A 23,476-nucleotide genomic window follows, 5' to 3' on the forward strand; every position below is an offset into this window, starting at 1 on the left:
CAACTTAAAAAAAAATCTGACAATATTCATTGTTGGCAGAGAGTGGGGCAAAATGGAAACAACTGTATACTGCTTATGGAAGTGTAAATTGATACAACTGCTTAGTTGGAGAGCAATTTTACTTTACAAATAAAGTTGAAGATACATGTTACCCTTGAACCCAGCAATTCCACATCTAGGTCCACAGCCTAAAGTCCCACAAGGAAAATGTACAAGAATGTTCATTGTAGTGTTGCTTGTAAAGGTGGAAAAATACAGTGTGAAATATTCATGCAATGGAATTCGAATATGAAATAATCTAGACAAATCCTCAAAACATAATGTTAATGGGGAAAAAGGTGGAAAAGGATGTGTACAAAGTATGATACCATTCATATAATAAAGTTTAAAAGCATTTTTAAAAGCATGAGAACACATGATTTACACATGCAGTACAATCATAAAGCATGGAACACATGAAACTTGGAATTCAGGAAAATGGGTACCATTGCAGAGGGGAGTGGAAATTCGGATGGGGGGTTGTGCAGGGAGCATCAGTTGCGTCCAAAATACTGTCTTTCCTTTAAAAATGGAGAGGGGCGCCTGGGTGGCGCAGTCGGTTAAGCGTCCAACTTCAGCCAGGTCACGATCTCGCGGTCCGCGAGTTCGAGCCCCGCGTCGGGCTCTGGGCTGATGGCTCGGAGCCTGGAGCCTGTTTCCGATTCTGTGTCTCCCTCTCTCTCTGCCCCTCCCCCGTTCATGCTCTGTCTCTCTCTGTCCCAAAAATAAATAAACGTTGAAAAAAAAAAAAAAAAAAAGAAGGGATTGTCTTAATAATTTTTATATCTCTAGGGCCTGTCACAAAATAGGTGCTCAATACATGTTTAATAAATGAATGAGGGGCGCCTGGGTGGCGCAGTCGGTTAAGCGTCCGACTTCAGCCAGGTCACGATCTCGCGGTCCGTGAGTTCGAGCCCCGCGTCAGGCTCTGGGCTGATGGCTCGGAGCCTGGAGCCTGTTTCCGATTCTGTGTCTCCCTCTCTCTCTGCCCCTCCCCCGTTCATGCTCTGTCTCTCTCTGTCCCAAAAATAAATAAATGTTGAAAAAAAAATTTAAAAAAAAAAATAAAAAAAATAAAAATAAAAATGGAGAGAATATGGCAGGATATTAACATATGACACAACTGGGTGGTAAACATATTCTATTATTTTCTGTACTTTCACCTGCCCTGCCCATGTTTCTTACCTCACCTTTCACTCTATCCCCTTCCATGCTGCTGCCCCATGGAGCCTCCTGCCCTTCATTGGTCAAGCTATGCCTCTCCATTCCACAATTTCATCTATGCTTCTCCCTCACCTGGGAATGCCCTTCTCTCCTTAAAGGAAAACACACAAAAACAGAACAAACAAAAAAACCCTGTTCGTCTTCCGTGACTTGAAATATTTCATTCAGAAAAATACTTGAAAGCATACGCATATTCATAACATCATTATTCACAATATACAGATGGTGGAAAAGTAACCCTAAGTATCCATGAATAAATGGATGAGTAAATAAGGAAAGTGACAGATACATACAATGGAATATTATTCGGTTTAAAAAGGAAGGAATTGGGGCGCCTGGGTGGCGCAGTCGGTTAAGCGTCCGATTTCAGCCAGGTCACGATCTCGCGGTCCGTGAGTTCGAGCCCCGCGTCAGGCTCTGGGCTGATGGCTCGGAGCCTGGAGCCTGTTTCCGATTCTGTGTCTCCCTCTCTCTCTGCCCCTCCCCCGTTCATGCTCTGTCTCTCTCTATCCCAAAAATAAATAAACATTGAAAAAAAAAATTTAAAAAAAAAAAAAAATAAAAAAAAAAAAATAAAAAGGAAGGAATTCTGACACATTCTACAACATGGATGAACCTTGAAGACATTATGCTAAGTGAAGTAAGCCAGTCGCCAAAGGCCAAATATTGTATGATTCAACCCCTAGGGAGGCCCCTAGAGTAGTCAGAAAGTAGAATGGTGCTTGCCAGGAGCGGGAGGAGTGGGGAACGGGGAGTCCATGTTTCAGGGGGACAGAGATTCAGTTTTTGCAAGATGAAAAGAGATCTGGAGATGTGCTGGTGGCTGCACAACAGTGTGAATGTACTTAAAGCCACTGAACTGTACATTAAAAAATGGTTAAAGTGGCGTTATATGTACTTTACCAACATAAACAATACAAAAGAGAAATACTTGAAAGGCAACATATAATATTATTAGAACTTATCCAAAGTCCCTCAGAGGGAGATTCCATCTCTCTCTCTCATGATGATTCTCAGCCTCCTAACCCCCCCAGAGGGATGCCCTCCTCTGTCCTCTCGCTCTGTGGATGTGTTCTGTTTTCCCAGCAGTATCTCCACTTTCCCACTAAGGAAAACCCATCTTGCCTTCCTGGCTTCTCCGATTCTGCTACCTTCCATTACCCCAGTGACCACAGTAGAGTCCACGGTGCTTCTCCACCCCTCTGGACAAGACCCTGACCTCTGAGCTCCTGCTCAGACTCGATTTCCAGCTTCTCCATCTATGGTCATCCCCCACTAGAGCTCTGAGTCTGTCTTCAGAGTTGCAAACTTACTTCCTGTCTGGTTTCTTCCTGGGCCTTATGATTTGAATTTGGTACCTTGACCCTGTTCCGAAGTGTAACCAGGATTAACTCCGCTATTCTGCTTTGTGAGAAGAACGGAGTCTTCAGTTTCTGCCAACGAACCGTGATACCATTTCATGGTTTACCAAATCTGGACTTACTTGTTATCATGAAATCGCTTTAAAGCCTGTGGGACAACCTATTTAAATGCCAATAAAGGTTTCTCTGTTTTCATGTATATGCATAGAAAATGGCCAAAACTGATTAACAGAGGTTACCAGGAGAAAGGCATTCATTCATTGGGTCTGTGACAGGGGCTGAGGGAGCAGAGAGGGAAAAATTCACTTTTCAATTCTCACCTTCTCGAATCTTTTACAGTAAACATGTATAACTTTTACAATAAGAATAAATATTTGCAACGAAACAGCGTTCTAAATGGTACAATAAGCTCTTAGTAGCTCTAGAGGCAGCTGCAAGCTAGGAGAAATCATTTTAAGGACATGCAGTTTCAAATCCAGTAGGAAAGTGGCAAGGGCAGGGTATTTCCTAATTTGAAAAGGACGTTTGTGAGCGAGTCACTGTGTGGATGTAGAGATGAATTATAGAGCTGTCATTCTCATCCGGCAGCTGCCTCTGACTCTGAAAGCAATTTAGGGGAAAGCCAAGTGGAATGGAGCCCTGCCCCTTTAATTAGCCCCAGGAGCCAGGTAAGGTAAATATTTGTGGCTGAAACAGCATGAATCCATGGAAGTCGGGATTTCAGCCTAGAAGCATTGCACTGCCAAGTTGCTATGAAACCCAGAAAGCTGGAGCTATGTTCTGCCTCAGAAAGTGCTTCTGAGTTTAAGAGAAGGAGGAAGCATCACAAGCAGAGGGGTGGTTTTAAGGCCTATGTGTTCATGACGTTGGTGAGGGTATACCTATGCCTTATGCTACGTCATGAATTATACCTGTTTTTATTTTACCTCGATATTGATTTCTATTTAAAAACATCAGTACTCCAAATGTAGACATATTTAACTTGCTGTATTTATTAACTCATTCTCTGGTTTCCAGCGATATTAAATATAAATCAGATCTTGGTATTGCCCTGCTCAAAACTTGTCAATGCCTTTCTGTTGTTTCTCTCAGGAAAAAAAAATCCTGACTCCCGTAGCTGCATATGCAAGGTGACTGAAAAATTTAGCTTCCAACCTGGGATGGCTCTTAATATTTATGGTGGGGACACAGGTATAATGAGGACTCTTCTAGAAAAACCAAGATGTATCCATGAAGTTCTGTTGGATGTAGCACCTAGCCTCATCTTTTACCATCCCCATATGCTCACTTGGCACTGGGTATGCTGGTCTCCCTTCTGTTGCTTCAAGAAGCTATCGTGGGGTCTTTGAGGCCCCCTGGATCATGCTCATGTCTGCTTTATTTATCTATTGGGTCTTAGATGTCAGCTTTTCAGAGAAGCCTTCCCTGACCACCCACTATAAATTGAGGTCTCCCCAGTTACTCTGTATTTCATCTCTCTGCACATTTCCATCATCATACCTAATAAACAATGAAAAACAAGATCCTAGTTTCTAAGGATCTTGATTTATGTATTTGTTTATTATCCGTATCAACTACCAGAATGAGGCCAGGACTTGTCTGTCTTGTTCACTGGCCTAGCACATGGTAGGGACTCAACAAACACGTGGCAAATGAATGAATGATGAGATGAAGGTCTTTAAGTTGGATGCCCACTCCCTTGGTTCTCAACATGTGAGCAAGGTCCATTTTCAGTAGATGAGAATGAACTGAAACAGAGAAAAGCAGAGGGAAGTGAAAGAAAGAGAATGAGAGAGAGAGAGAGAAGGGGGGAGTGGGCTGACATTGGACAAGTCCTTGGTTACAAGCCCTATGGATGTACAATTTATTCTATACTTCTTCCTTAATGGGGTGAGATTCAAATATATTGTAAATAACCTATCCTCCCCTTGCTTAACCTTATGTAATTTAGAATTGAGTTTGGGGTTCCATTTTGAAACCCAAGACTTCTAGAAAAACATAACCTATTTCCTTTGGAATATATATATATTTTAAAGGAAATGTGGCAGAATATGTTAACTGTGTCCGATTATCTATTTTTACCTTCTTCCTTGGGACGTTAAGGGAGGATGTATTAGTTTCCCACTGCTGCTGTAAGAAATTGCTGCAAAATTAGGAGATTAGCACAACACAAATTTCTTGTCTTATAGTTCTGGAGGTCAGAAGTCTAAAATGAGTTGACAGGGCTGTGTCCCTTCTGGAGGCTGTAGGATAGACTTTCTTTCCCTTTTCCAGCTTCTAGAGGCTACATTCATTTCTTGGCTCTGGGCCCCTTTCTCGCATCACTCTGACCTCGGCTTCCATTGTCACATCTCCTCTTACTCTCACTCTTCTGCTGCCCTTCATAAGGATCCTTGTGATTACATCGGGGCCACTTGATAATCTAGGATAAACCCCCCATCAAGATCTTTAACTTATTCATATCTTCCAAGTCCCTTTTTCTGTGTAAGGTAACATATTTATCAGTTTCAGGGGTTGGGACACGGCATCTTTAGCGGGCCATTATTCTGTCTGCCATGAGAGGCATGCCCCTTTTTTACCTGTTTCCTTTTGATGACTGGGATGTAGGTATAACAGATGGAGCTCAAGCAACCACCTTGAGCCATGGTTTGGAAGTCACCTGGTAAGGAAAGGAGAGTAGCAATGTTGAAGGCTCTGGGTCTCTGATAATTTTGTAATGCTAACCATACCCGTTCTGGACTGCCAGTCTGTTGACTTCTTTTAGGTTATTTTCAGTTTTCTAAACCAGATTCATACAATTACATTCTTTACACTCTGACATTCTCTTCACCTGGTTATATAGCCCGCCTATGTTTCCATGCTCTTAAGTATTTTACAAAAGCTTGAATTTTGATGACAGTATAGTACTCCAATTGTTATTTAAAGATTCTCCAACTATTTGACAATTAAATTGTTTGCAACTTTCTTTTGCTATCATAAATTAAAAGTTCCAGATTTTAGAGTGCCTGCATGGCTCAGGTGGTTAAGCTTCTTTGGCTCAGGTCATGATCTCGCAGCTTGTGAGTTTGAGCCCCACATCAGGCTCTCTGCTGTCAGCACAGAGCTCGTTTTGGATCTTCTGTTCCGCACCCCCCCCCCCCCCGCCCCGCCACCTTCCCTACACCCTTGTGCTCTCTTTCTCTCTCAAAAATAAATAAACATTTAAAAAAAGTTCCAATTTTTAAATAGAGGATTCTGAGAGGAATTCATAGCTTTATATGTATGTCACATCATAGCACATGCTCATATTTGACCATTAAAGATCTAAGTCTGTTTACCTTGATTAAATGAACAGCATCTACAGGAAAATCTTTAACTTCACATCTCCCGAATTTGAAAATCTAAATCCAGTAAGGTGGCAGGAACATCACGAATGTAACATTTTAAAAATTACCCAAAGTGACAATAACATTGTCTAGGCAATTTAAAAAAATGAAAGTTTTATATACTTGAATAAAACCTGATTTTATTAAATATTTTTATGTTGATTTTTTCTGCAAAGAAGATTGTAGGGGGAAACATGAGCCCTTTGTACTCTAACTCCCCAGTGGGCAATAATAAATTATGTTATTCTGTCAATATCCCACACAAATAGCACATTAGGCAATCTATATTGTTTCCCTGAATAACTGTCATAAAAGAAGTTCAAAGAAACACAAATACAGGTCAGCGATAAGAACTCTTTTGTAATATGCAGTCACAAAGGTAACTATAGTGAAGATCAAGTCCACAACATATCTCTCTGTGAAATAGCTTTCACCTGCCAGCAAAATTTAATATGTTATTTATTTATCTATTTATTTAGCTCATCACTCTTAATGTCCTTAATGTCCTTACCCTTTATTTTTCTTCACTATAGTCTTTACTACTTAATATTGTATATTTATTTGTTTACTGGTTTTGCTTACCTCACTAAAATGTAAAGTCCATAAGGCAGGGTCCTGTCTACCTTATCCACTAGAGTATCCACAGTGTCCAGTCACAGATGCCAGCTGTAAGATAAAAAGGTTCTGGAGGTGAGACCAAAGGGATATATATTGGCTGGATCCTGGAGGAACTGCAAGGACTCTGACTGGATTCTGAGGCAGTGAGAAGTCACAGAAGGACATAAGCGGGCAGTTGGGGAATGGTGAGTGAGATGATTAGGTTTGGATTTTAGATAATAATAACTCTGGGTTTGGTGTGGAGAAAGGGTATAGGGAGGGGGGACAGTCTGGTGGCAGGAAGACTAGTGAGGAAGCTATTATGACTTTCCAGGTGCATGAAGATGAGAGCCCAAGCTAGAAAGTTGGTAATAAATGAGAGCAATAATAATGATGATTACTTTAGCAAAGTTTTATGCAGTCACTAAAATCCATTTCCCAGGCTCCTTTGCAGTTAGGTGTGGCCATGTGATTCTGTTCTACACAGTAGACTGTGAGCAGAAATAATGAGCTCTAATTCCAAGTGTGACCCATAGAAATTTCCCATGTACACTCCTCTCTGTTCTTTCCTTTTTCTGGCTAATAGGGATGGAGAAGCCATGTATTGGAGATAAATGGGAATCCTTTAATGTAGAACCTGGTAAAGCCATGTAGAGAAAATTTGCCCCAGTTGACAAAGAACACTTTGGAATGTTACATAAACGAGGAATAAATATCTGTTGTGTTTGAATCAGTGGACAATTTTAGCTTTATTTATTATAGCAGTTAATATTACCCCAACGAATTTAAACACTCAATTTTGGCTAGGCACCATTCTTAATACTTGAGATATGATAGCTCATTTAATTTCCACGACAATCCATTGAGTAACAATTTGTTAATTATTATCCCCAATTTACAGATGAAGAAACTGAGATACAGAGGGGATATGTAACCTACTAATGTCACAAAGCTGGGAAACGAGAAAGTCAAGTTTGAGAGTTCTGCCTCCAACATTTTAAGCAATATCTGATAGTGGAGATGGATGAGGATTAATAGGTTTTTAAAAAATGTTTATTTATTTTTGAGAGAAAGAAAGAGGGAGGGGCAAAGAGAGAGAGGGAGAGAGAGAATCCCAACCAGCTATCAGCACAATGCCTCCACACAGGGCTCAAACTCACAACATGTAAGATCATGATCTGACCAGAAATCAAGGGTCAGATGCTTAAATGACTGAGCCACCCAGGCACCCCATTTTTTTAATTAATAGTTTTTTTTTTAATTTTAAAATTTTTTTTTCAACGTTTATTTATTTTTGGGACAGAGAGAGACAGAGCATGAACGGGGGAGGGACAGAGAGAGAGGGAGACACAGAATCGGAAACAGGCTCCAGGCTCTGAGCCATCAGCCCAGAGCCCGACAGGGGGCTCGAACTCACGGACCGTGAGATCGTGACCTGGCTGAAGTCGGACGCTTAACCGACTGTGCCACCCAGGCGCCCCGAGTTTTTTTTTTAATTTTTAAACAATTTTTTAATCTTTTATTATTTTTTTAAATTTAAATCCAAGTTAGTTAACATATAGTGTAATAATGGTTTCAGGAATAATAGAATTTAATGATTCATCACTTACTTACAACCACCCAGTGCTCATCCCAACAAGTGCTTTCCTTAATACCCATTGCACATTTAGCCCATCCCCCCACCCAGCATCCCACCAGCAACCCTCAGTTTGTTCTCCATATTTAAGAGTCTCTTATGGTTTGTCTCCCTCTCTGTTTTTATCTTATTTTTCTGTCCCTTTCCCTATGTTCATCTGTTTTGTTTCTTAAAACTCCACATATGAGTGAAATCATATGATATTTGTCTTTTTCTGATTGACTTATTTCACTTAGCATAATAAACACTCTAGCTCCATCCGCATCATTGCAAATGGTAAGATTTGCTGAGTAATATTCCATTGTGTGTGTATATATATATACACACCACTATATATATATATATATATATATATATATATATATATATATACACACACACACACCACATCTTCTTTATCTATTCTTCAGTCAATGGACATTTGAGCTCTTTCCATACTTTGGCTGTTGTGGATAGTGCTGCTGTAAACATTGGGGTGCATGTGTCCCTTCGAAACAGCATACCTGTATCCCTTGGATAAATACCTAGTAGTGCAATTGCTGGGTCATAGGGTATTCCTGTTATTTGAGGAACCTCCGTACTGTTTTCCAGAGTGGCTGCACCAGTTTGCATTCCCACCAGCAGTGCAAAAGGGTTCCTCTTTTTTCATATCCTGGCCAACATCTGTTGTTGCCTGAGTTGTTAATGTTAGCCATTCTGACAGGTCTAAGGTGGTATCTCCTTGTGGTTTTCATTTGTATTTCCCTGATGATGAGTGATGTTGAGCATCTTTTCATGTGTCCTTTGGACATCTGGATGTCTTCTTTGGAAAAATGTGAATAAATTCATGTCTTTTGCCATTTCTTAAGTGGATTGTTTTTTGGATGTTGAGTTTGATAAGCTCTTTATAGATTTTGGATAATTAATAGTTTTTTTTTAAAGATATAGATGTCCTTTCTTTTCTTTTAAACATTCTGAATAAAAACAGAACCTTGAAGATGCTTAATAGTCAATAATGAACATTAATTAAAATTAAAGTCACTAATTATGAAACAATATATATGTATTTTTAAGTTTAAAGATGTAAACTCTCTTTTCATATGTTTCCTGGAAACAGACTCTGAGACTGAAATTTCCATGTAAGAAGTTCATTGGGAAATGCTCCCTGGAAGTGAGGGATGTGGGTTTGGGCAGAGAAAGTAGTTGAACTATCATATAGTCACAACAGAAGGCTCAGCCTATTCCATGGGAAGCTTCGGACCTGAGATAACCCTTCAGAGTTACTTCCCCATCAAGGCAAGGGGTCTGGGCTTTTGTGTCCTGCTTCAGTCACGTGTGCAGCTGACCGGGAGGGAACATAAGGTTGTGTGAGGCAACTCCTTTGGACAGGAGTTCAGCTGCGAACAAGTGGAGGAATGGGCATCATGGTCTTGAAAGGGCAGGGAGTGGGGAGAAACTGGATGGTGCACCACAGTATTCACTATAGAACTACTAAGAATAAGTAAGTACTATATTTATAAATCTATACATTTGTAGAACTTCACTGAGCTTCAGACTCTTACAGCCCACTATTTCCTGATTGTGCATGAAGCATGAGAGTGTGGTTGTAAGAAGACAAGAGATGAGACTTCAGAGATGAGTTGAACCATCTGGAAGTAGAAGTGGATGCCAAGAATCTTGGGTGAGAGGGACGTCTGGTGGCAGCATGGAGATGGATTAGCACAGGGACCACTCTTAGGCATACCATTTGGAGCTGTTGTAACAGCCCATAGCTATAGACACCAAAGCCTGAACCAATATCAATGGGATGCAGAAGGGCTAAATTTGCAGGACATTTTAAAGGTAGTTCTTGATGGTTTTAATGGCTGAATGTGCAGATGAGGGAAGATCTGAGACAAATTCTATTGTTGTCGTTTGGGAGGCTGTGTGAAAGGTTGTGCTTAAAGGGAGATGACAGTCATGTTCACCCTGTGGGGTCCATGCTCACCCTGTGGGGTTTATGTTCACCCTTTAGGGTCCATGTTCACTCTGTGGGGGCCATGCTCACCCTGTGGGGGCTATTTTCACCCTGTGCGGTCCATGTTGACCCTGTGGGGTCCATGTTCACCTTATGGGAGCCATGTTCACCCTGTGGAGGGACATGTTCACCCTGTGAGAGGCCATGTTGACACTGTGGGGTCATGTTCACCCTGTGGTAGCCATGCTCACCCTGTGGGGGTCCATGTTCACCCTGTGGGATCCATATTCACCCTGTGGGATCCATGTTGACCCAGTGGGGGCCATGTTCACCCTGTTGGGCCAGTGTGAAATCTTGACTCTATTTTTAATTGACAAAGCAAACATAGTTCTTTGTTACTTTCTTTCTCTTTTTCTTCCTTCCTTTCATTTTTCTTTCATCTGAGGAAGCTATTACCCATTTTGTCTCTGGAAATGAGTTGTTCATTTCATGTATAATATAATTGGTTTTTTCATTAATCTGTTATAACAAAAATTTCTTTCATCATGCCTTCCTCTTTTCGGTTACAAATCGAAGTGTGCCTGAACAAAACATTTACTTAACAAAACAAAGTTTTAAAGCACAGATTCTTTATTTCTTCATTTTTTGGCAGTTTGGTCATGGCCCATAATGGATGGTCTGATGACAGCCTTGGAATTGTAGGTGGGATGAGAAGTGACAGGAAGTGTGCTTGCTGGGACAATGTTACCTTGTGAGTGACTGGCTGCTGTCATATGTGGATATACAAGATTGTTTATTAAGGCTAGGTCTGAATGGCCATATGAAACCCCTTGGTACAACCCATGAGTGTAACCAATTCACGGCTCTAGTGGTTGTGCTTTTTATTTTCTGGAGCAAAGTAATTTTCTGACCTGATGTGTATATAAGATTGGAATCTAACCTTCTGTAGACTGCATTTTTGCCAATTGGAAAACTTTTAACAGTGGAGAAATTTAACTTAAAAAGGAAAAAAAAAGTAATTAAGTGAGATCAAATCAATGTGTGTATACTCAGGGCAGCCAGATGAAATCAGTCACTCATTTCACATTTATTGTGTCGCTCCTCTGTGCCAGGTGCTATGCTAGGTGTGCCACGAATCCAAGGGTGGATGAAACAGATGAGGTCGCATCTCTCACAGAATGTACCTTCAAATCATGGGAAACAAAAAAAAAAAAAAAGAGAAAAAATAGGAAAGCTTCTGATGTTTGTAAGTGCCCAGAAGAAAACAAACGTTGAGTTTCTATGTATTTATCCAGCCCTTCCTTCCCATTTTGAGAGGCAACCCTGGTGAGAAATTGGGTCTTTTAGGGACTTAGAAGAGGGATGATATGAACCCAAACTTAGTGCTTGAATAAGGCAAATTGACAGCCTCTGGATTTGTTGGGGTAAGGAGGATGGGACTTTAAAACTCTAAGTATAAGTGTGACAGATATAATTTAAATTTTTTCTGGGGACTGATAATAGGCATTGTTTACAAAGACACTGCTTAATATTAACAGTTAACTAGTGAAAACTATGGTGGGTGTTCCTTTAGCCAAGTTCCACTTAAGTGACCATAGGAGAAACCCATGCTCTTGTTTCCTTGGTAAAGACACAACTCCATAGGCCAAACCCAAGTCCACTGGTGCTGGCCCATCTCTTCCCCCAAGAGCTGACTCTTCTCAACTTCTTAGAGTCAGAATTGTTTGTTCCTGAACATGTTTGTGCCAATTTTATTCATTATTCAAATTACACAGTTTACTTCAGTATTACAATAACTAATGAAACATGAGTCTGGAGAGAGAATTATTAAAATGAAATGTAATATAAATGGAATAATGCTTTGAAAAGACTCAGTAATGATCAATTAGTTAATGAGGAAAGATTGGGAAAAATAATAAAATCTACAGTATTTTGTTCACGACTGTCTGTAAGTTCTCACTCACTACAAGGAAAGAAAAATTGGAAATGAAAAACAAGATCTTATGGGTGTGGTATAGGTAAAAAAAAAAAAATGTAGCTTTGGAACCTTTCCAGTGAACTCATAGTAAGGGAAAGGACCAAGACCTTCCACCAGATCGGTAAATACATTTACATTTATTTAAGTTAAAATATAACATTACAACATAAACGTATCCTTTTTTTCTCCCTAACATTTCTGATTAGCCCATTAATTAGCAATTCTGATTGCGCTGTATGAGATTTTCACTGTATTGTAAATTGTGTGTTAAGTGCAATGGAGACTCATGATCCTTCCATTCAAAGGACTCAGGAGTATAGTCTTATCATTAGATAATTTTCGTATCTCCACTAATTCCTTAACCTGAGCCAAATCTCCCTTCCATCATTTGCACAGAAGCAAAGAAAATATTTTCTTTTTTCAGCAGCACCTTTCCTTTGTGAATATTGAAGCTCTTTAAGGGACAAATTTCTAATTAAGCAACAATGGTCATGTCACCTTAGAGAGATGAACAGAGATATTTACTATCCTCTGACTGAGGATGTTAGACCCATGCTAAGTAGCTAACAGATGTCTCCGTGCTGTCTCTCAGAAGCATTGTATTTCCACTAATCTCCCTGCCACACTGTGTCCTCATCTCTATTCTTAGTAATTCCCAGTATTCACAGTCCCAGGGAACTAAGAGAGCATTGAAAGAGCACTTGTCTGTGGGCCAGGACACGTGGGCTCAGACCCTGGCTATGCCACTAATCTGTGGGACCTTGGACACTTTAGTCAGCCTTTCTGTGCCTCAGCTCCTGTATCTGTAAAATGAAGCTCACAGGACTTGTCAAACCAACCAACCAGATTGGGGGGAAAAATGTTTGTGAAAACAAATATGGATGTGGTAGCTACAGAAAGGGAAATATTCCTGTTTCAAAATGTGGGCCCACATTTTGTTACAGTATTTTTGATCATGTATTAATTTATAGGTTCTGGTTTGCACATTCATTATTGAGACCAGAAGTAGAAGTCCTTACTCATATGTTATTCCAATCTTACCTACCTACTCACCTTTATCATCTTCCATTGATGGTCCTGGACTCTTTGTAAGAAGTGTAAGGAAAGAAACAGACTATGGTCAGGATAATGATCTATTGTACTCTGAACTACAAGATACCAGTAAGTGGCTGCCATTTTCTTTTCTTTTTTTAAGTTTATTTATTTATTTTGAGAACACAATCAGGGGAGGGGCAAAGAGGGAGGGAGGGAGGGAGGGAGGGAGAGAGAGAGAGAGAGAGAGAGAGAGAGAGAGAGAGAGAGAAAGAATTCCAAGCAGGCTCTGTACTGGCAGCATGGAGCCTGACACAGGGCTCCAACTCACGAACTGTGAGATCTTGACCTAAGCTGAAACCAACATTCAGATGCTTAACCAACTGAGCCATCCAGGTACCCCAATGGCTGCCATTTTCTAATGGCTTTGAGTGACATTGTATCTCTTCACTCATTCACACAAGCATTGCTGGTAATAGTTGAAAGAAAGAAAGAAAGAAAGAAAGAAAGAAAGAAAGAAAGAAAGAAAGAAAGAAAGAAAGGAAGGAAGGAAGGAAGGAAGGAAGGAAGGAAGGAAGGAAGGAAGGAAGGAAGAAAGAAAATTTCCAACAATAGGGGATTGTTCAAGTAAATGATGGTATTTCTGTACAATGGAAAGCCATTAATAAAAAGATATTGTCGATGAATATTTATTGGCATAGAAGGATAGTCATGGTAATTAAATGAAAAAGCAAACCCAAATGACTAATATAAAAACAACCTCATCATTATTTTTTTAAATGTATTTGAATAAAAATATTTGGAATGATATACGGTGGCTATCTCTGGGGTGGTAGGATTACAGAAATAAGTTTTCCTTCTTTATTCTTACCTGTGTTTTCTAACTTTCTATGATGGACATATGTTGCTATTGGCAAAAGAAAAAAGTGATTTAAATTAAATAAAGTCCCACTGATGTAAAAGATACCTATGGGAATGAAGAACAATATTTTGAAAAACATAAATGCCAACTCTGAATAATGAATTAAAGATGAACGTTTTTCAAAAATAGAAAGGATGAATTTCATTCTTTTTTAAAAGGATGGAATCACTTAATGACTCTTTAAAACAAACCAGGTATCAATTGCAAACCTGTTTCTTCTCAGCTGAATTCTGCCTTAAATTGTTTTTAAAACAGACTCACATCATGGTAATTAAGCATGATATTTTAAAATATCTAAATCAAACAATCACTGGTAGTGATACAATGTAATATTTTCCTTTTCTGCCAAAACATCACTTTAAAACACATCTCTTTTTAACACAAAGAGGAGATGTCTTTATCTTTACTATCATATTAAAAACAGTAAATTACAGGGTTCCTGGGTGGCTCAGTCAGTTAAGTGTCTGACTTTGGCTCAGGTCATTATCTCACGGTTCATGAGTTCAAGCCCCACATTGGACTCTGCTGTCAGCACAGAGCCGGCTTCAGATCCTCTGTCTCTCTCTGCCCCTACCTCCCTCTCAAAAATAAATAAACATTTAAAAACCAACGACAACAAAAACCATGTAAGTTATCAAGTGCCAAGTTACCAGGTTATCTATGTGCCTATATGTCAGATACTTGGAATGTTGAATTGATTGGTTAATTTATTTAATCATAACCACCTTAAGAGATAAGTATTACTGTGTTCATTTTACAGTGGCTGAAATCCACAAAGTTAAGATTCTTACCCAACCATAAGTAGCAAAATCACATGCCTTAAAAAAAATACGTAACAAATTATTTATTAAATCCACTCTGATAGCCATTGTGTGTTGTGTGCTGGGAATATACCAATGAACTGTGGCCCCATCCCTCAAATAAGTTTATAGTCTAATTGGATGACGTGGACCAAATAATTATAAATGTAATGAATCTTACAAAAGGAGAAATACAAGATGTAGGAGAGGAGTTAATGTGGTCTGCAACATCTGTCCCATATAGAAGACATTTAAACCAAGATACGAAGCATGAGTAGAAGTTAACTGGACAAAGAGTGGACATGGAAGAGTAACTGGAACAGTAGCAGGAACAGTATGTGCAGGAACGGTATGTACTAAGTAGTCACGGTAATTATCATGATAATTCCTGGTAGCAGGAACAGTATGTGCTAAGTCCTGAGATGGCATTTTGCTACAACAATCTGGCACAATCATCCACAACTGGTTTGAAACAATAAGCATTTATTTCTTTCATATGAGTCTGTGCATCGGCTATGACTTCGCTGGGCTTGGCCGGACTCCAGGGTTCAGGTCTCTCTCCCATGGTGCTCCTCCTTTTTTGACCAATGGCCTCCTGGAGCGTGCTCTTTTCACACACACATAAGCAAATTTACACCTCATTTCATGTTCAGGAACATTACACTGGCTAAAGCAAGCTGTATGGCCACGCCCAAAATAAATAGGATGAGGAAAATATTTTACCCGCAGTAGATTGCTCTTCAGAGTCACATGATACTGAATGTGCATGAATAATTTAATATGGGAAGGATGTGAAGAAAATTGTGACCAATGATTCTATCCACCATACCTGGATTTTTCAGGAACCCATTGCCAATATGGCAAACGTATTACGAGTGAGCTGGGGAAGGATACTACTGTCTGCTCTTGTCATTGGCTGTGCTTGGGAACTTCTTATTACAGAGATTCCATATATAAATATAAACATACACATAAGTATATAAACTTACTCTAAAAGATAATGACTTATCCACCTTCTTCCTGAACTTTATTTCCCAAGAGTTGACCAACATTGAAGTATAAATGGTTACCCCACAGAGCTAATGTAGTGTTGGCTGAATTAAATGTTCCTCTTCTATTATGTACCAAATATTGGGTCTCTGTGTGATAGTAGCACATTCAGAAGCTATGCCTCAGAGGCAATGAAAGCAGTGTTCGAGCCTCTGAGCAAATAGCATTAAATTTGGTTGCTACTCATGCTCCTGGAATGGAGGTCAGCTATTTTATACACAGTGAATAAGACAAACCAGTCATGAAACGTGAGGAAACATCTAATTTAACCACTTTATCCCATGAAACATGATCTCCCATGTGGTCAGATCGTTTTGATAATGTTACAAGAATAGTTGAGTTTATTTTTATCTGTTGCTGTACAGATACATTCACTTGCTTTAAAAGCGCTTAAGTCGAATGCCTGAATGAACAGGTGTGGGGGCAAGAGTTGGCCAGATATAAACGCATACAGTTCATGTGTTTAAGAAGCATAGGCTTTTTTAAAATAGAAAATTCATTCAACACAGACTGCCACTGCATTACTAGCTGTAGTGGTATATTCTGCCATGGAAAATTGTATTAGTTTCAGTTGATGTTATTTTATTTTCCCTCTTGCTGATAAGACGAGACTAAACAGAAATCACTGCCTTTATGATGATCCTGTTCTGGAGCGAAAATTTTCGCTTCATTTGTTAAAAGCTCAATTTTATAATCCTAAGGATTTAAAATGGGATCTATTATTCTTTCTGACAATACTTATTTCCCATAAAAACACAAATTTTTTTAGCTAGCTCATATGTAAATTTCACTGTAAAACAGGTGCCATTTCAAGGGAAATCAGTGGTTCTAATAAATATGATGGATTTGGAACAAGTCCTTTCCCCTCATCTTGTTCACAGTTATGTAAACCTTCTGCTTGGCTACATTTTGTATTTCACTACTCCGTTTACAAAGCAGCATTTAAGAGAGACTAGTTTTCTGGCTTCCTTTTCTGATACACTTTGATACTTCTTCCTTGAGCCCCTTTTCATTCTTATGTGTGTTTTCTTGCTCTTTCAGCCTGGCTCCCCTTCAAAAGGCAGCATAAATGTGCACATTCCAAGTACTGGCATGAGATATGACATTCTCTCACACATTCCCTAAGTGGAAATGCAGGAATGGGGGGAAAAATACCCTGATTGTCAGGAACAAATGCAGTCCCTTATTACTTCCTGATGGTTAGTTTTATAAAGGGGTTGTGGGAAGCATCTGCTTGTGTGTCTGTGGAGATGTCATTCCATGCATTTAAGAGGCATTGATTTCCAAGGGCGAATCATGGGGCTTGATTACAGAGAGCTAGCCGAGTAGACCTGGGCTTAATTCATGAGTCCTGTCCAGAGATCTGTCACTTTTGCAAAACTAAGAAACTGATTTTCTTGATTTTTTCCTTCTGAAAATGGAAATAGCCGTATTGTTTTTAGGACAGCTCTTCAGTGTTGAAGTAAGTCCAACCAAGTGAAAGTGGTAGGTGCATTGCAATATTAGTAAAATCCACCTGATTAATACCTCTCTCCCATTCCGCCTCTGTCCCACAGAGCTGACTTGTTTACCTAAAGCCACCAAATTAACGGACTGTTTTGCCGTTGTACAAGACCCAAATTCCTTTTTTATACTAATGATGGTTTAAAATGAGTATAAAGGGTACATATGCTCTCCATTGTTATAAAATAATAAAGTATTAGAGTTAGTAGAGTTAGTAGACACATTTCTAGTTAATGATGAGGATTTCTTTCCTCAAGTTTAGCAGCTTTGCCTTTTAGTCCATATTTTCCCAATCCTTTATTAGAAATTTAATTTCAGCTTAAATATGATAGACCTTATAAAACACTTTAAAATCCTTTCTGGAATGAGGCCCAGTGTTAAACAATTGGTAAACAATATAAAAGATTGATTAATTTAAGTGACTGCTTTGCCATTGTATAGACTCAAATTCTTAATAGAATTACAGCCCCAACTGATAGGGACATATGGGTCTTAAGCTTTGAAGAAGTTTAGAATCTTTAATAATCACCTGGTATAGTTCTCTTTAAAAATGATAGGATCATATTAGATCATCTTTTTCAGGATGCTAAAAGATCTAAATAAAAATTTGCTTTGTGTATTGCTGGATTAAATCATGCAATTTTATACATTTTGACTAGATGTAAGTTACTCTGCTGTAGTATAAAACTTGAAGCTTCAGAGACCTAAATATGAATTCTGTTCCTTTCTAGTCATGTGATCCCCCAAAACCCAACAATACTGAGTCTTATCTGTCAAATGGGCCAATACTTGTTCTCCCTACCACCTTGAGGTGTAACAGTCATAGATGCTGTTGAAAACTGTAAAGAACCATCCATGTGATTTTAAAAGGAAACTGAGACATTTTCTGTTTTCACTGATACTGTTTAACAACAGTAACTGTTAAATTGGTTAACATATTGCCATTTCTGGCCATAACAGGAAGAGAAGGAAAAAGGAAAAGGAGATGTAAAGATTGGACAAACAGATTTAATCAACAAAGTAGAATGAAAGATCAGCAAGGATGGTGAACACCTGGTCAGTTTGAAAAAAAAATTATTAGTCTTTATCAAATTTTGCAAAGCCATCTAGAAAATATAATAGAACATAAAATACAATTCTCAAACTATAAAGTATGCAGGAAATAACCTAACAAATACTTTTATGAGAAAATTTAAAACTTAATTACACATTTTAAAAGAAGAGGTGAGGGATGCCTGAGTGGCTCAGTTGGTTGAGCATCTGACTCTTGATTTTGGCTCAGGTCATGATCCCAAGGTTGTGGGACTGAGCCCCATGTCAGGCTCTGTGCTGAGCATGAAGCCTACTTGAGATTCTCTCTCTCTCGCTCTGCCTCTCTCCCCCACTTGCACTCTCTCTCTGTCAAAAATTAATTAATTGATTAATTAAATAATTTTTAAAAAAATAAGAGAAGAGCTGAATAAATGGAAAGATATGCCATATCCTTGATGTATAAGTATGTTAGTTTCCCTTAAAATTAACCTATAGGGGGCGCCTGGGTGGCGCAGTCGGTTAAGCGTCCGACTTCAGCCAGGTCACGATCTCGCGGTCCGTGATTCGAGCCCCGCGTCAGGCTCTGGGCTGATGGCTCAGAGCCTGGAGCCTGTTTCCGATTCTGTGTCTCCCTCTCTCTCTGCCCCTCCCCCGTTCATGCTCTGTCTCTCTCTGTCCCAAAAATAAATAAAAACGTTGAAAAAAAAATTTTAAAATTAACCTATAAATTCAATGTCAGAATTATGGCAAGTTTTTTTTTGAGGACCTCAACATACTTACTCTAAACTTATACAAAGGAATAAAAGTTCATGATGCCTAAGTCAGTCTTGAAAAGGAAGAGTAGAAAGGAGAACTCAGTCTCCCACGTAAAATCAGTGTGGAAATGGTGTAGGAGCAGCCAAATAAATCTATGGAGAAGAACAGAGAATCAGAAATGGACCCAACTCTACAGTTCTAAATGGGAACCTGTTACAGAATAAACCTGGCACCATAAATCAGTGGGGAAAGGACAGATTGCCTGAAACACTAATTGGTAGTGGGCAAATAGCTCATTGTATAAAGACAAAGTAGATTGGTGCCTATCTCAAGCATGTACAAAGGAGAAAGCCAATGTGAAAGTAAAATTACAAATTTATTTATAATTTATAATGTAAATTAAATAAAAATTACTAATTGGGGCACGTGGGTGGCTCAGTGAGTTAAACGTCTGACTTCGGCTCAGGTCATGATCTCACGGTTTGTGGGTTCAAGCCCCGTGTTGGGCTCTGTGCTGAAAGCTCAGAGCCTGGAGCCTGCTTCGGATTCTGTGTCTTCCTCTCTCTCTGCCCCTCCCGTGCTGGTGCTCTGTCTCTCTCTCTCTCTCTCTCTCTCTCAAAAATAAATAAAAACACTTAAACATTTTTTAAAAATTATAAAGCTAACAGAAGAAGATACTAGAGGTGTTAAAGATTCTCAAACTGCAAACCATAAGTTGAAAATGTAATAGATTTGACTACATTTTAAAAATTAAGAATATCTGTTAGGGGACCAACACAATAAGCAAAGTTAAACAAAAAAGATGACAGAATGAGAAAAGATTTATAATATCAGAAATTTACAAGGGATTAATATCTAGAATATACTAAGAAGCCTCAGTATTCCCATGTTTTAAATATTGTTTCTGTAATAATAATAGTAAAGTACTTAGCACAGATCCTGGCATACAACCAATACTTACTGTTTGTTAGGACCAGTTCATCAGTTCTTACACCCTTGACAAACCGCATTTTGTGTTAAGCCATGATATATGGCCCCTGAACCTCCAGTTTCTGCATGGTTTTGTATTGCCAGCTTATGGAATTACAGAGAAATGAACGTGCAAGTATTTAGCCTGTCTCGATAACCACAAATCCTGTTTGAAATGTGTCCCCAGATAAGCCAGTGGTTAAAAGAAAAGCGGGGGAAACATTAGTAGCCGTTCCCATGACACGTAGGTGAGCAAAACCCTGTGTACACTGCTGTAGCTTTGGAACCAGCTGCCAAGGACACCTGCCAGGTGATGTAGCAAGAAGAGTATGCTTCATGGCTTGAAGTGTGAATCTTGTGACTGTCATATTCCATCCTGTCCGAAGCTGGGGCACAAGAGTGCTGTGTCCAGAGGACAAAGAGACTAGGTGGAGTAGCTCCCCACTCCTTAGCTCTGTCCAGGGGTCATGTATGACTGGTGGGTGGAAGGGCCAAGTGGGCCAGCTCTTTCCTGCTGGGTTTCCTGGGGACTGCCATACCCAGGGGGCAGGTTGGCCACTAAGAGATGGCTTTGCTCACCGCCAGCCTTGCTCTCTGAAAGCAGAGCTTTGTCTTTTTCTGCTTTATGACCTCAGCTTCAGGGAAGGCTTTGGCTTCCCAAGTGTGGCCTGAAAACACGGATGATGACGCACAGGGCAGAAAGCAGTATGCTGCACTCAGTGGCATTGACCCAAGCTGGTTCCACTGCTTGAGCTTGGGGGATGGATAATGCAAGTCAGTCTGCCAGGGCCATCCTACTGTTAGGGAAAGAAAGGAAATTAGTGACAACTCTGTGCCGAGCACTATGACCCACAGCTTTGCCTTCGATTCTTGGTAAACCTATGAAATGAACATTCTTCTCCTTGTTTTACACATGTGAAAAGTGCTGCTCAGAGAGGGAAAATTGCCCAAAGTTACCTGGCTTATAGGTAACCCACTGAGATTTGAACCCTAGTTTGCTTAACTCAAAGACCCACAGACAATTGTTTTGGTTTTGGTTTTGTTTTTTCAACGGCTCACACTCTGTGTCTACAGACTTGGAGTGGTGTTGGGTCGGGGTGGGATGGGACTATGGCTTGTAGGACTCCAGGAGGACTTCAGGTAGGTCTCATCCGTGTCTGATCTTGGCAGGCAGTTCAATTAGGTGATGGAAAGCTAGTTACATTTCCCAGAGCTGTATCTGAACATGTGTCCCTATGGTCAGCTGGTTTTAGGCGTGGCTTTGATTTCTTAGCAGATACTGTGTTCCCGTGAAATAATGACATCCTTGAAAGTGTTGTGCTTTGCTTGTCATTCAGAGAAGCCCACCATTCCAGGAGACACATTACACACTATGGAGGGTTTCCCTATCCAGGAAGGAAACCAGGCGGGGCCTCCAAGACAGAAAGAGCTCGTTCCCAAGTGGAATTTCATTTCTCTGTGCTTCTGGGATCTGACAAGCGCTTTGAAGAACTGGCTTCATTAGCTGCTGATGGAGACATCTCTTGTCCACACATCTGCAGGTGACTGTTTTGTGTGCTTGAGAGATCACAAGCATTTTTGTACTAGTGCTATTGAAGGTCAGCAAGACTGCCATTGCTACCTGTTCTTGTTCCTGTCTTTAAGGTCCATGGTAATGACTAATAATGATCATTATCATGATAGTGATCATCACCAACTATTCACTGTGTATTTGCTATGTGCTAGGCTATGTAATAAGCTCATTTAATGTTCACCACAACCCTCTGAAGTCTGTATTATTTAGGACTGGCTTAACTGCAAGTAGCAGAAATCTAACTTCCATTCAACCAAATGAGGGATTTATGTTTCTCACAGAATAAGAAGTGTAGCAGCAGGTACTTCAGGATGAGTATGAAGGCCTCTTGGTGCCATCAAGAACCCAAGCTCCTTCTCTGAGGCTTTCTTCCTCATGTTTACAACATGCCTGTTCAGCGTTGTGCATCACAGTTGGTTGTTAGGCAGAAAGAAGGAAGAAGGGCAAAGTCTAAGTGGCAAAACCAAAAGGGTGAATACAAGCTGAATCTGCTCCCTCCAAGAAGCTTTCTTAGAAACTCCAGCTGGTGCCTCTCGGGGCACCTCATTGTCCAGAACTGCTTTGCATGCCCACATCTAGCAATGAGGGAGTCTGGTAATCAAGAATGTGTCCTTCCTGAGGAAGGAAGGAAAGAGGCATGGCTATTGGCTAAGTAACTAGCAGTGTCTAGTTCATGTAGTTCATATTTGTTGGAAATTTATACACAAGGAAAATTAAAGAAGTTAAGTGTTTGCCAGAGGTCACCCAGCTAGGGAGTGACAGGACCCAGACCTGAATCTAGGTATGTCTGACTCTGAAACCACATTCCTAAAAGCTCTACTAGAATTTGTTTCTAATGCTTGGGAGTGCTTGGGCTGGAGAATAGAGGACTGTAAGTTGCCCTTTTAGGGGACAGAGAGGACGGTTGATTTGTCAGCTTCTTGAGAATGGTGCAAGGAGCGATATATTAAAGATATGGAAAAGCACAAGGCAAGGAAATTATTTATAACAATTAGTAATTAATTGTTATGTGGACTGCACAGCAAACTATTACCAGACATTTGTATAGAGATTAGGTCACCCATAAAAGGAGATCCCTGAACTGATTGGTAGTTTGGGTCTATCATGAGTTCAAAATGCTGGGTCTAACCTCAGGATTATAAGGATTATAAGAGAATATTATGAAAAATATATGCCAACAAATTGGACAACCTAGAAGAAATGGATAAATTACTAGAAATAAATAACTTCCCAAAACTGAATCACAAATAAATAGAAAGTTGAAACAGACTGATTACCAGCAGTGAAATGGAATCAGTAATCAAAAAACTCCTGGGGCACCTGGATGGCTCAGTTGGTTAAGTGTTTGACTCGATCTCGGCTCAGGTCATGATCTCACGTTTTATGAGATCAAGTGTCACATTGGGCTCTGCGCTGACCACGCAGGGCCTGCTTGGGATTCTCTCTCTCCCTCTCTCTGTGCCCCTCCCCACTAGTGTGTACACTTTTCTCTCTCTCTCTCAAAATAAATAAACTTTTAAAAAAAGTGTTAAAAAAAGCAACTCCCAACAACAAAAATCCAGGACAAGATGGCTTCACAGGTGAATTCTACCAAAAATTTAAATAAGAGTTAATATTTATTCTTCTCAAACTATTCCAAAAATTGAGAGGATGAAAAGCTTCCAAATTCATTTGATGAGGACAGCATTACCCTGACACTAAAC

The 23,476-nt window shown here is 39.8% G+C and overlaps 3 long non-coding RNA genes across 4 annotated transcripts in view; 2 read left to right on the plus strand and 1 right to left on the minus strand.

Moving 5' to 3' along the window:
- LOC147578980 (uncharacterized) overlaps nt 1-23,476 on the plus strand; it is a 347,058-nt gene that overhangs the window by 192,566 nt on the left and 131,016 nt on the right. The gene's annotated exons all lie outside the window — the stretch shown is intronic.
- Nucleotides 1,236-6,950, minus strand: LOC147578983 (uncharacterized). 2 transcript variants are annotated; one of them, XR_015253101.1, is made up of 3 exons: nt 6,572-6,950; nt 5,204-5,283; nt 1,236-1,354 (listed from the first exon to the last, which is right to left on the minus strand). It is a non-coding gene; the product is annotated as an uncharacterized LOC147578983 (long non-coding RNA). The 2 variants fall into 2 exon arrangements; XR_015253102.1 differs by lacking the exon at nt 1,236-1,354 and adding an exon at nt 3,680-4,372.
- LOC147578984 (uncharacterized) lies at nt 5,057-22,330 on the plus strand. Its single transcript, XR_015253103.1, has 3 exons — nt 5,057-5,286; nt 6,625-6,792; nt 21,538-22,330. It is a non-coding gene; the product is annotated as an uncharacterized LOC147578984 (long non-coding RNA).

Source organism: Puma concolor, chromosome B4 (assembly GCF_028749965.1).
Source record: "Puma concolor isolate L17-30 chromosome B4, mPumCon1.1.hap2, whole genome shotgun sequence".
NCBI lineage: Eukaryota > Metazoa > Chordata > Mammalia > Carnivora > Felidae > Puma > Puma concolor.